The 9,491-nt window shown below is 41.9% G+C and overlaps 1 pseudogene; it reads left to right on the top strand.

Moving 5' to 3' along the window:
• Positions 1 to 9,491, top strand: part of LOC112074001 (H(+)/Cl(-) exchange transporter 5-like) — a 33,064-nt pseudogene that overhangs the window by 14,168 nt on the left and 9,405 nt on the right.

Here is a 9,491-nt window from a genome sequence, read left to right as displayed (position 1 = left end):
GAGTTGATCAAGACCCCCAGGCTTTGTAATTCTATTTGAACGCTTTAGAAAACCCAGACCCAAGTTTGTAATTCTTTGAACGCTTTAGAGACCCAGGTTTGTAATTCTATTGAACGCTTTAGAGGACCCATTTTTTAATTCTATTGAACCCTTTAGAAAACCCAGACCCAGGTTTGCTTCCGTAAACAAATCCAGAGTTTAGTTAAGACGACTCAAGGAGATATCTACAAAAAATAACAAAAAACTATAAAAAAAAATACAAAAAAATGGATACAAAAAATGGTATACATGAGTGTGATCCATCACTTAAAGCACAATGATATTACGTAACAGACCTTTTAACTACTAATACTTCACCAAAAACCAAATATTTATCTTTGGAAACGTACTCTGACAATACACCATAACGTTTTGCTTGATTGAATTTCAAGAAAACCTCACTTATACCATTTTGTTTCTTTATGTACAATTATCGAAATGAATCACTACCAGGTGTTTAAAGCCATTACCGTGATCTTGTCTGTGCTTCTGACCGAAGAACACAGTCCCAAATGGCAACCCACCGCCCTTTAAAGAGTCCACTCTAGGACACTGAACCGAGTGACCGTTTGGGATCCGCGCCAACTTTGTTTGATGGAAGGACCATATCCTGTGTGATTGCGTTGCTGCACGGACCTCTTTCCTTCAAAATGGCCCTAAAAACCTGTCAGTTGTAGCCACAACTACTGACACACACCACACACACACACACGACTAGCTCAGAGGCTGCAGACCACCACTGTCCAAAATAGTTTGGCTCACACACAGAATCATATCTGCTTCCTTGTTTTTTTGGCGCGCAGAACATACTCTCTCTCACACACACACACACACACACACACACACACACACACACAACGGGCCAAAAAAAACAACCAAAAAGCGACTGCATTTCTATTTCCTCGTGATATTGGGGCAAATGTCACCAAAGCCGAACAATGAATCCCTTCATGATTTGTAATGTGGAGATGTACAAAGAACCAGGCTGTATCACAACCGGCTGTGATTGGTAGTACCATAGGGCGGCGCACAATTGGCCCAGCGTCGTCCGGGTTTGGCCAGGGTAGGCCATCATTGTAAATAAGAATTTGTTCTTAACTGACTTAGTTAAAAAAAGGTAACTTTTTTTTTTAAATGTCTCAAATTACACCCCATTCCCTACGTAGTTCACTATTTATCTGGTCACATATAGGGCACTATATAATGAACGAGGTGCCATGTGGGACACAGACCCTGTAGGAGAACGAGACTCTCCCATTGGGAGTTGACTGACATCTCAAACTGAGGTAACAGCAGTGTGAAAGCCTGTCAAAGGTCCCACATTCAAGAGAGATGTTTTAAAACCCATTATTGACACGTTGTTTCGCAACAGCCATTTTGAAAATGGATGACCACGTGTTCGTCTCTCTCGGAGTGAGCAAGTTAACATGTCTTTGTTCTGCAAACTGTCTGGTTGTGCTTTTTGGTGAGTGTGTTGTTAGTTTGGCTTTTCCACTTAGTTTTCTACCGTTTTTAAACACAACCGACTGAAACAAGGATCGACCACCAGAATGTGACCAATCATAAACTTGTTTTAATTTTTAGTTGCAAAATGATTTGCTACGGCGTGCCCTAATGAACTTGAACCAAATGTCCTTGCTTCTACAGAAGCCTCACTTGGTTTTCTCCATAAGCTCCAGACCCTAACCCCCTCTCCCCTCCCGTGTCTCCCCAGATAAAGACCATCCTCTCTGGGTTCATCATTAGAGGCTACCTGGGGAAATGGACCCTAATCATCAAGACAATAACCCTGGTCCTGGCTGTCTCTTCTGGTACTGCTCTCACACTCACTCTATCTCTCTCTCGCTTTCTCTCTATCACTCTCACACTCCCTCTCATGCTCTCACGCTCTCTCTCACACTCTCACACTCGCTCTCACGCTCCCTCTTTCACTCTCACGCTCTCACACTCCCTCTTTCGCTCTCACGCTCCCTCTCACGCTCCCTCTCACGCTCCCACTTTCTCTATCGCTCTCACACTCTCACGCTCCCTCTTTCTCTCACTTTCTCACTCTCTCGCTTTCTCTATCGCTCTCTATCACTTTCTCTATCGCTCTCTATCACTTTCTCTATCGCTCTCTCGCGCTTCCTCTTTCTCTCTGAACAGTAAACATTACACTCACAGAAGTGTACAGTGTTCTAACAATCTACAAATAGTTGACGTATGAAAGGGAAAATAAAAAAGCTGATAAATATAGGTTTTATTTACAATGTTTGTACTGCAACTCTTTATCACTCTTTCTGTCTCTATAAACTGTACATCAACACTGTCTTTCTGTCTCTATAAACTGTACATCAACACTGTCTTTCTGTCTCTATAAACTGTACAATCAACACGGTCCTCTCCTGCTCTCAAAAACTGTACATCAACACTGTCTTTCTGTCTCTAAAACTGACATCAACACTGTGTCTCTTCTCATAAACTGTACATCAACACTGTCTTCTGTCTCTATAAACTGTACATCAACACTTCTCTCTTCTCTATAAACTTACATCAACACTTCTTCTGTCTCTATAAACTGACATCAACACTGTCTCTCTGTCTCTATAAACTGTACATCAACACTGTCTTTCTTCTCATAAACTGTACATCAACAACTGTCTTTCTTCTCTATAAACTGTACATCAACACTGTCTTTCTGTCTCATAAACTGTACATCAACACTGTCTTTCTGTCTCTATAAACTGTACATCAACACTGTCTTCTCTCTATAACTGTACATCAACACTGTCTTTCTGCTCTCTCTATAAACTGCATCAACACTGTCTTTCTCGTCTCTATAAACTGTACATCAACCTGTCTTTCTGCTCTATAAACTACATCAACACTGTCTCTGTCTCCTATAAACTGTACCATCAACACTGTCTTTCTGTCTCTATAAACTGTACATCAACACTGTCTTTCTTGTCTCTATAAACTGTACATCACACACTGTCTTTCGTCTCTCTATAAACTGTACATCAACACTGTCTTTCTGTCCATAAACTGTACATCAACACTGCTTTCTTCTCTATAAACTGTACTCAACACTGTCTTTCTTTCTCTATAAACGTACATCAACACTGTCTCTCTGTCTCTATAAACTGCTACATCAACACGTATTTCTGTCTCTATAAACTTACATCAACACTGTCTTCTCTGTCTCTATAACTGTACATCAACACTGTCTTCTGTCTCTATAAACTGTACCATCAACACTGTCTCTCTGTCTCTATAAACTGCTACATCAACACTGTCTTTCTGTCTCTATAAAACTGTACATCAACACTGTCTTCTGTCTCTATAAACTGTAACACAACACTGTCTTTCTGTCTCTATAAACTGTACATCAACACTGTCTTTCTGTCTCTATAAACTGTACATCAACACTGTCTTTCCTGCTCTATAAACTGTACATCAACACTGTCTTTCTGTCTCTATAAACTGTACATCAACACTGCTTTCTGCTCTATAAACTGTACATCAACACTGTCTTTCTGTCTCTATAAACTGTACATCAACACTGTCTTTCTGTCTCTATAAACTGTCACATCAACACTGTCTTCTGTCTCTATAAACTGTACAATCAACACTCTCTTCTGTCTCTATAAACTGTACATCAACACTGTCTTTCTGTCTCTATAAACTGTACATCAACACTGTCTTCTGTCCTCTATAAACTGTACATCAACACTGTCTTTCTTCTCTATAAACTGTACATCAACACTGTCTTCTCTCTATAAACTGTACATCAACACTGTCTTTCTGTCTCTATAAACTGTACATCAACACTGTCTCTCTGCTCTACTACAAAAACTGTACATTCAAACACTGTCTTTCTGTCTCTATAAACTGTACATCAAACACTGTCTCTGTCTCTATAAACTGTACATCAACACTGTCTCTCTGTCTCTATAAACTGTACATCAACACTGTCTCTCTGTCTCTATAAACTGACATCAACACTGTCTCTCTGTCTCTATAAAACTGTACATCAACACTGTCTCTCTGTCTCTATAAACTGTACATCAACACCTGTCTTCTGTCTCTATAAAACTGTACATCAACACTCTTTCTGTCTCATAAACTTACATCAACACTGTCTTTCTTCTCTATAAACTGTACATCAACACTGTCTTTCTGTCTCTATAAACTGTACATCAACACTGTCTTCTGTCTCTATAAACTGTACATCAACACTGTCTTTCTGTCTCTATAAACTGTTACATCAACACTGTCTTTCTGTCTCTATAAACTGTACATCAACACTGTCTTTCTGTCTCTATAAACTGTACATCAACACTGTCTTTCGTCTCTATAAACTGTACATCAACACTGCTTTCTGTCTCTATAAACTGTACATCAACACGTCTTCTGTCTCTATAAACTGTACATCAACACTGTCTTTCTGCTCTCATAAACTGTACATCAACACTGTCTTTTCTCTATAAACTGTACATCAACACTGTCTTCTGTCTCTATAAACTGTACATCAACACTGTCTTTCTGTCTCTATAAACTGACATCAACACTGTCTTTCTTCTCTATAACTGTACATCAACACTGTCTTCTGTCTCTATAAACTGTACATCAACACTGTCTTCTGTCTCTATAAACTGTACATCAACACTGTCTTTCGTCTCTATAAACTGTACATCAACACTGTTCTCTCTGTCTCTATAAACTGTACATCAACACTGTCTCCTGTCTCTATAAACTGTACATCAAACACTGTCTCTCTGTCCTACTAAAACTGTACATCAACAACTGTCTCTCTGTCTCTATAAACTGTACATCAACACTGTCCTCTCGTCTCTACAGGTCTCAGTCTTGGCAAGAAGACCCCTGGTCCATGTAGCATGTTGCTGTCCAACGTCCTCTGTCATCTGTTCACAAAGTACCGACAGAACGAAGCAAAGCGACGAAGGTAAGAGAAGACTGATGTTTCAATCATCTCAGTAGAGATGAAATAGATAATTGTCATTTTGTTAGAATCATGGTTGCATCTCAATACTGTGCAAGGCCTCCTCTCATTGTCTCCATTACCTTCATCTGAATCTTTGTATTAGTGATACTATAGTGATGCTACCCATCTTCCTAGTATATAGTGATCTACCCATCTTCCTAGTATAGTATCTACTCATCTTCCTAGTATATAGTGATCTACCCATCTGTCCTAGTATATAGTGATCTACCCATCTGTCCTAGTATATAGTGATCTACCCATCTGTCCTAGGTGTTATCTGCAGCCGCAGCAGTGGGCGTGTCTGTGGCCTTTGGAGCTCCTATAGGAGGAGTACTGTTCAGTCTGGAGGAGGTAAGGGAACCCATGTCCAACTCTTAACCTGAATTATGACAGTAAAACAATCAGGTATAAGCCCAGAGATTTCACCAATGCTACTTTTTCTTCACCAATGTTATTGTTGAGCTATAAAATTGTAAGTAAGAGACTTGAACAAAGGCTTACTACTGCGTGTATATGAAACTAGTCCTTTTGACCGGTGAAGGAGACCTCCAGACCTGCTCTCTTCTCACCTCTGTCCAGGTGAGCTACTACTTCCCTCTGAAGACTCTGTGGAGGTCGTTCTTCGCTGCGTTGGTGGCAGCCTTCACTCTGCGCTCCATCAACCCGTTRGGCAACAGCCGACTGGTCTTGTTCTACGTAGAGTTCCATACCCCCTGGCACATGGTGGAGCTGGTCCCGTTCATTCTGCTGGGCATCTTCGGTGGCCTCTGGGGGGCGCTCTTCATCAGGGCTAATATCGCCTGGTGCAGAAGACGTGAGTAGGAGGGAGGGAGGGAGGGAGGAGAGAAAGACTACTTATAATGAATGAGCCTCTCTGTTTCTCTCCTGTTCCAGTTTTGATCGACTAACGGATTGAATGGTTAATTTATTATCCCAGTAATGAAGTGATGGACTTCCTCCTCTCCCCAGGTAAGACCACTCGTCTGGGCCACTACCCGGTGCTGGAGGTCTTGGTGGTAACTGGAATCACAGCCCTCCTCTCCTTCCCTAACAGTTACACCAGGATGAGTGGGTCAGAACTGATCTCAGAACTGTTTAATGACTGTTCTCTATTGGATTCCTCACAGCTGTGTGACTACAACAGCTCTGAGAACAGGTACTAACTGGGGGAGGGAGTGTGTGTTTTTAAATGTTGTCAACCAATATTTACTTATTTAATTCCTTCAGGTCTGACTCTGGTGTGTTTAGTGCCAGCCTCGCTGATAGGGCGTTCAGTAACACACTCCCTGATAGGCCAGCTGGACCAGGTGTGTACACAGCGCTATGGCAACTGGCTCTGGCCCTCTTCTTCAAGATGCTAATCACCGTGGTTACCTTCGGCATGAAGGTAGGTATGGGATAGGAGGTGGGTTGTGTGATGATGATGATGATGATGATAAATAAAAAATCTTGTTTTCCATATTTTTGATTTAAACAATGTGTGATATTTTTGTGTGATATATTCTCTTATCACCTTGTCCGAGCCAGGACGGCCCACAGGGTAGGAGCCTATCTCCTGTTTCTGTAGTGAGGCAGCTTGTTGTACAAGTACACCCCCTGGCTAGGACACTAGTAACAGCAAGAAGGACAATCATTATTTGACAACTGGTTCCATGCTCATCTCTCCAGGTCCCTTCCGGTCTCTTCATCCCCAGTATGGCTGTAGGGGCGATAGCAGGCAGACTACTGGGAGTTGCCATGGAACAGATGGCGTTAAACCATCATGACTGGCTCATCGTCAAGGGCTGGTGCTCGTCAGGGGCGGACTGTATCACACCAGGGCTCTACGCTATGGTGGGGGCGGCTGCATGTCTGGGTGAGGAGGTCACTAGACCACTACGGTGGGGTTAGACCACTACGGTGGGGTTAGACCACTACGGTGGGGTTAGACCACTACGGAAGGGGTTAGACCATAACGGTATAGAGACCACTAGGGTTTAAGAACACTACCGGGTTAGGTAATACTACGTGGGGTTAGACCACTACGGTGGGGTTAGACCACTACGGTCGGGTTGACACTACGAGGGGTTAGACCACTACGGTGGCGTTAGACACTACGGTGCGGTTAGACACTTACGGTGGGGTTAGACCCACACACACACAAAAAGGAAGGATGGAGTGAAAAAGTACGGTGCTTTAAAGACACACAAAGCCTGCCAACGGATATTACTATTATCTCCAGGCCGTGCCGAGTTCAACGAGATGGCCCCCGCTTACGTAGCTTCGTTCGGTCTAGCGCAGCGACCGTTACAAGAAGACGGACACAAATGACCTTTTTTGACCTCAATGTCAATTTTATTTGCTTTTGCGGGTGACAGAGAGAGAACCGTTAACGTTAGAAAGCCACAATTTCACCTCAGGAATTGTTCTAAGGTCCTCCGATCTGTGCAAGCCTAACCTTGACCTTGTGGCATTAACCCTTAGCCAGTTAAAGAAGGGTTTACCATCATAACAATCTACAAATGGTAACATGTTTGCACCATAGGAAATTTTACATTTGACTACACCTTCCAATTCAAACCTGAAGGCCTATGTGGTTCTTGAATGTCTTATGAAACCTGTCTTTGAATGTCAGTCCATCAGGCCACCATGAGTGTCTACCTGTGTCGATTCTAAAGCTTCCTGGAGCAACCGGAATGGTTAAATCACCCTTAAAAGTGTTTGCCATAGCCAACCTGCAGTTTGAGAAAGGAAATAGTGCATTCAGCCCCTAGGTAAATCAGGTCAATTTTTTAACATACAGACTTACAAACTCAGGATCTTGTAAACAGACCTAACTACAGTGATGATATGTGTTCTATTTATTAGCTTCCTGTTGACAAAACCGGCAAGTGCCATAACTGGTGTCTATGGCTGTTTTCGAAGGGTTAAAAATGTCAAATCTTTCCAAACTTCATATATGTGAATAGACAACCCTCATGAACTGTAAATCAGTCCTTTTCATTCCCATCAGATTAAAAAAATAAATAAAAAACACACCGACCACAGAAATGATGGAGGGACACACTGAGGCGGCTAAGCAGGCAGACAGGGCCTGTAGTAGTTATTTTTGATTCCAACTTTTAAAAGAACCGTCCAGGACCTAGAGTTCTGAAAATTACAAACCTTTTTTCTAGACCTCAAGTCGATTGTGCACAGCCTGAATTATGTGGCTCTAGAAGGTTTCGGATTTCGATAAAAAGGCCTCGTGTTATTTTGCCATGTTTTCAAGTCATTTTGACCTTCAACGAAACGACGAACCTTTAGAAACGTTCCCAGAGTTTCAAGACTAGGTGCATTGAACCGGCTCGGCCCATAGAGACAGAACCCAACAAGCCTGTTTGATTGCTCTTTCAAGGGACCCGTAGGCAAGGCAATGAAAAAAGTGCGAATTTCAGCACCAATTAGGTTTTGCTCGGCACCGAATGACCTATCGAGCCGAAAACTTGGCGATTCGAGTTCGCCTTCACATAGGGCTAAACATAATTGTGAGCCACTGGACCTGCAGCTAGAACAATAAGCTACGTATTATTTGTTTATTATGGTTTAAATTAGAAGGCGCTGTTGAATTTTGGGCCTGCTCCTGAAATATGTTTATAGTTGGCATTTTAAAAGGGAGTTGGAATAAGTGAGCTTTGGAGTCAGATGGTATCAGTTTTGGTGTCTGAAAAATATCTTATTTTGACTGATGGACACTGACTTTCTCGTTGACTTTTGTACATTTTGCAATAATTGTTTTCAACGGGGAGGTACCATAGGATAAAGCGACACGATGAAATTTCAACGAAAACGAGCGATGGAGAGAAACCACTATTCCACTGCCCCGGACCATCCTGCAGGTCATCAGACCGTTGACTTTTGGCATTTGCTAAAGTATTTTAAAGAATGCCCGTTAGATTTTGCAATATTCATTCAAACAATCACATCAAATATTGCAAATGCCCGTTATATTTGCCCAATATGATGTGATGTTTGAATTCATATTGCAAATTTAACGGGCATTCTTTTAAAATACTTTAAGAAATTACAAAAGTCAACCGGTATCCGATGAACCTCCAGGATGGCCGCGGCAGTGATAGTGGTTCCTCTCCATCGGCTCTCAGTTCGTGAAATTTTCATCATGTTCCGCCTTTTTTTTTCCCTTTTCATTGGGTTACCTCCCCGGGCTTGGGGAAAAAAAAAAAAAAAAAAAACATTATTGCCAAAATGGGACCCCAAAAAAGTTTTTCAGCTAAGCCAAGGGTCCAAAACTTAGGCAAATTCAAAAACCAAAAAAGTCAACTAGCAAATTGTCCATCAGTTCAATTAGATATTTTCAGACACCAAACTGATACCATCTGACTCCAACTCACTTTTTCCAACTCCTTTTAGAAGCCAACTGCAAATATTTCAGAGCAGGCCAAAGCTCACTTGCGCCTCCCATGAATGCCACAAAATTACCTCCCTCTCT

This window comes from Salvelinus sp. IW2-2015, unplaced genomic scaffold, assembly GCF_002910315.2.
Source record: "Salvelinus sp. IW2-2015 unplaced genomic scaffold, ASM291031v2 Un_scaffold2458, whole genome shotgun sequence".
In the NCBI taxonomy this organism is placed as follows: Eukaryota; Metazoa; Chordata; class Actinopteri; order Salmoniformes; family Salmonidae; genus Salvelinus; species Salvelinus sp. IW2-2015.
Note: the sequence above shows the minus strand (reverse complement) of the source record. Positions and strands in the feature narration are given on the sequence as shown.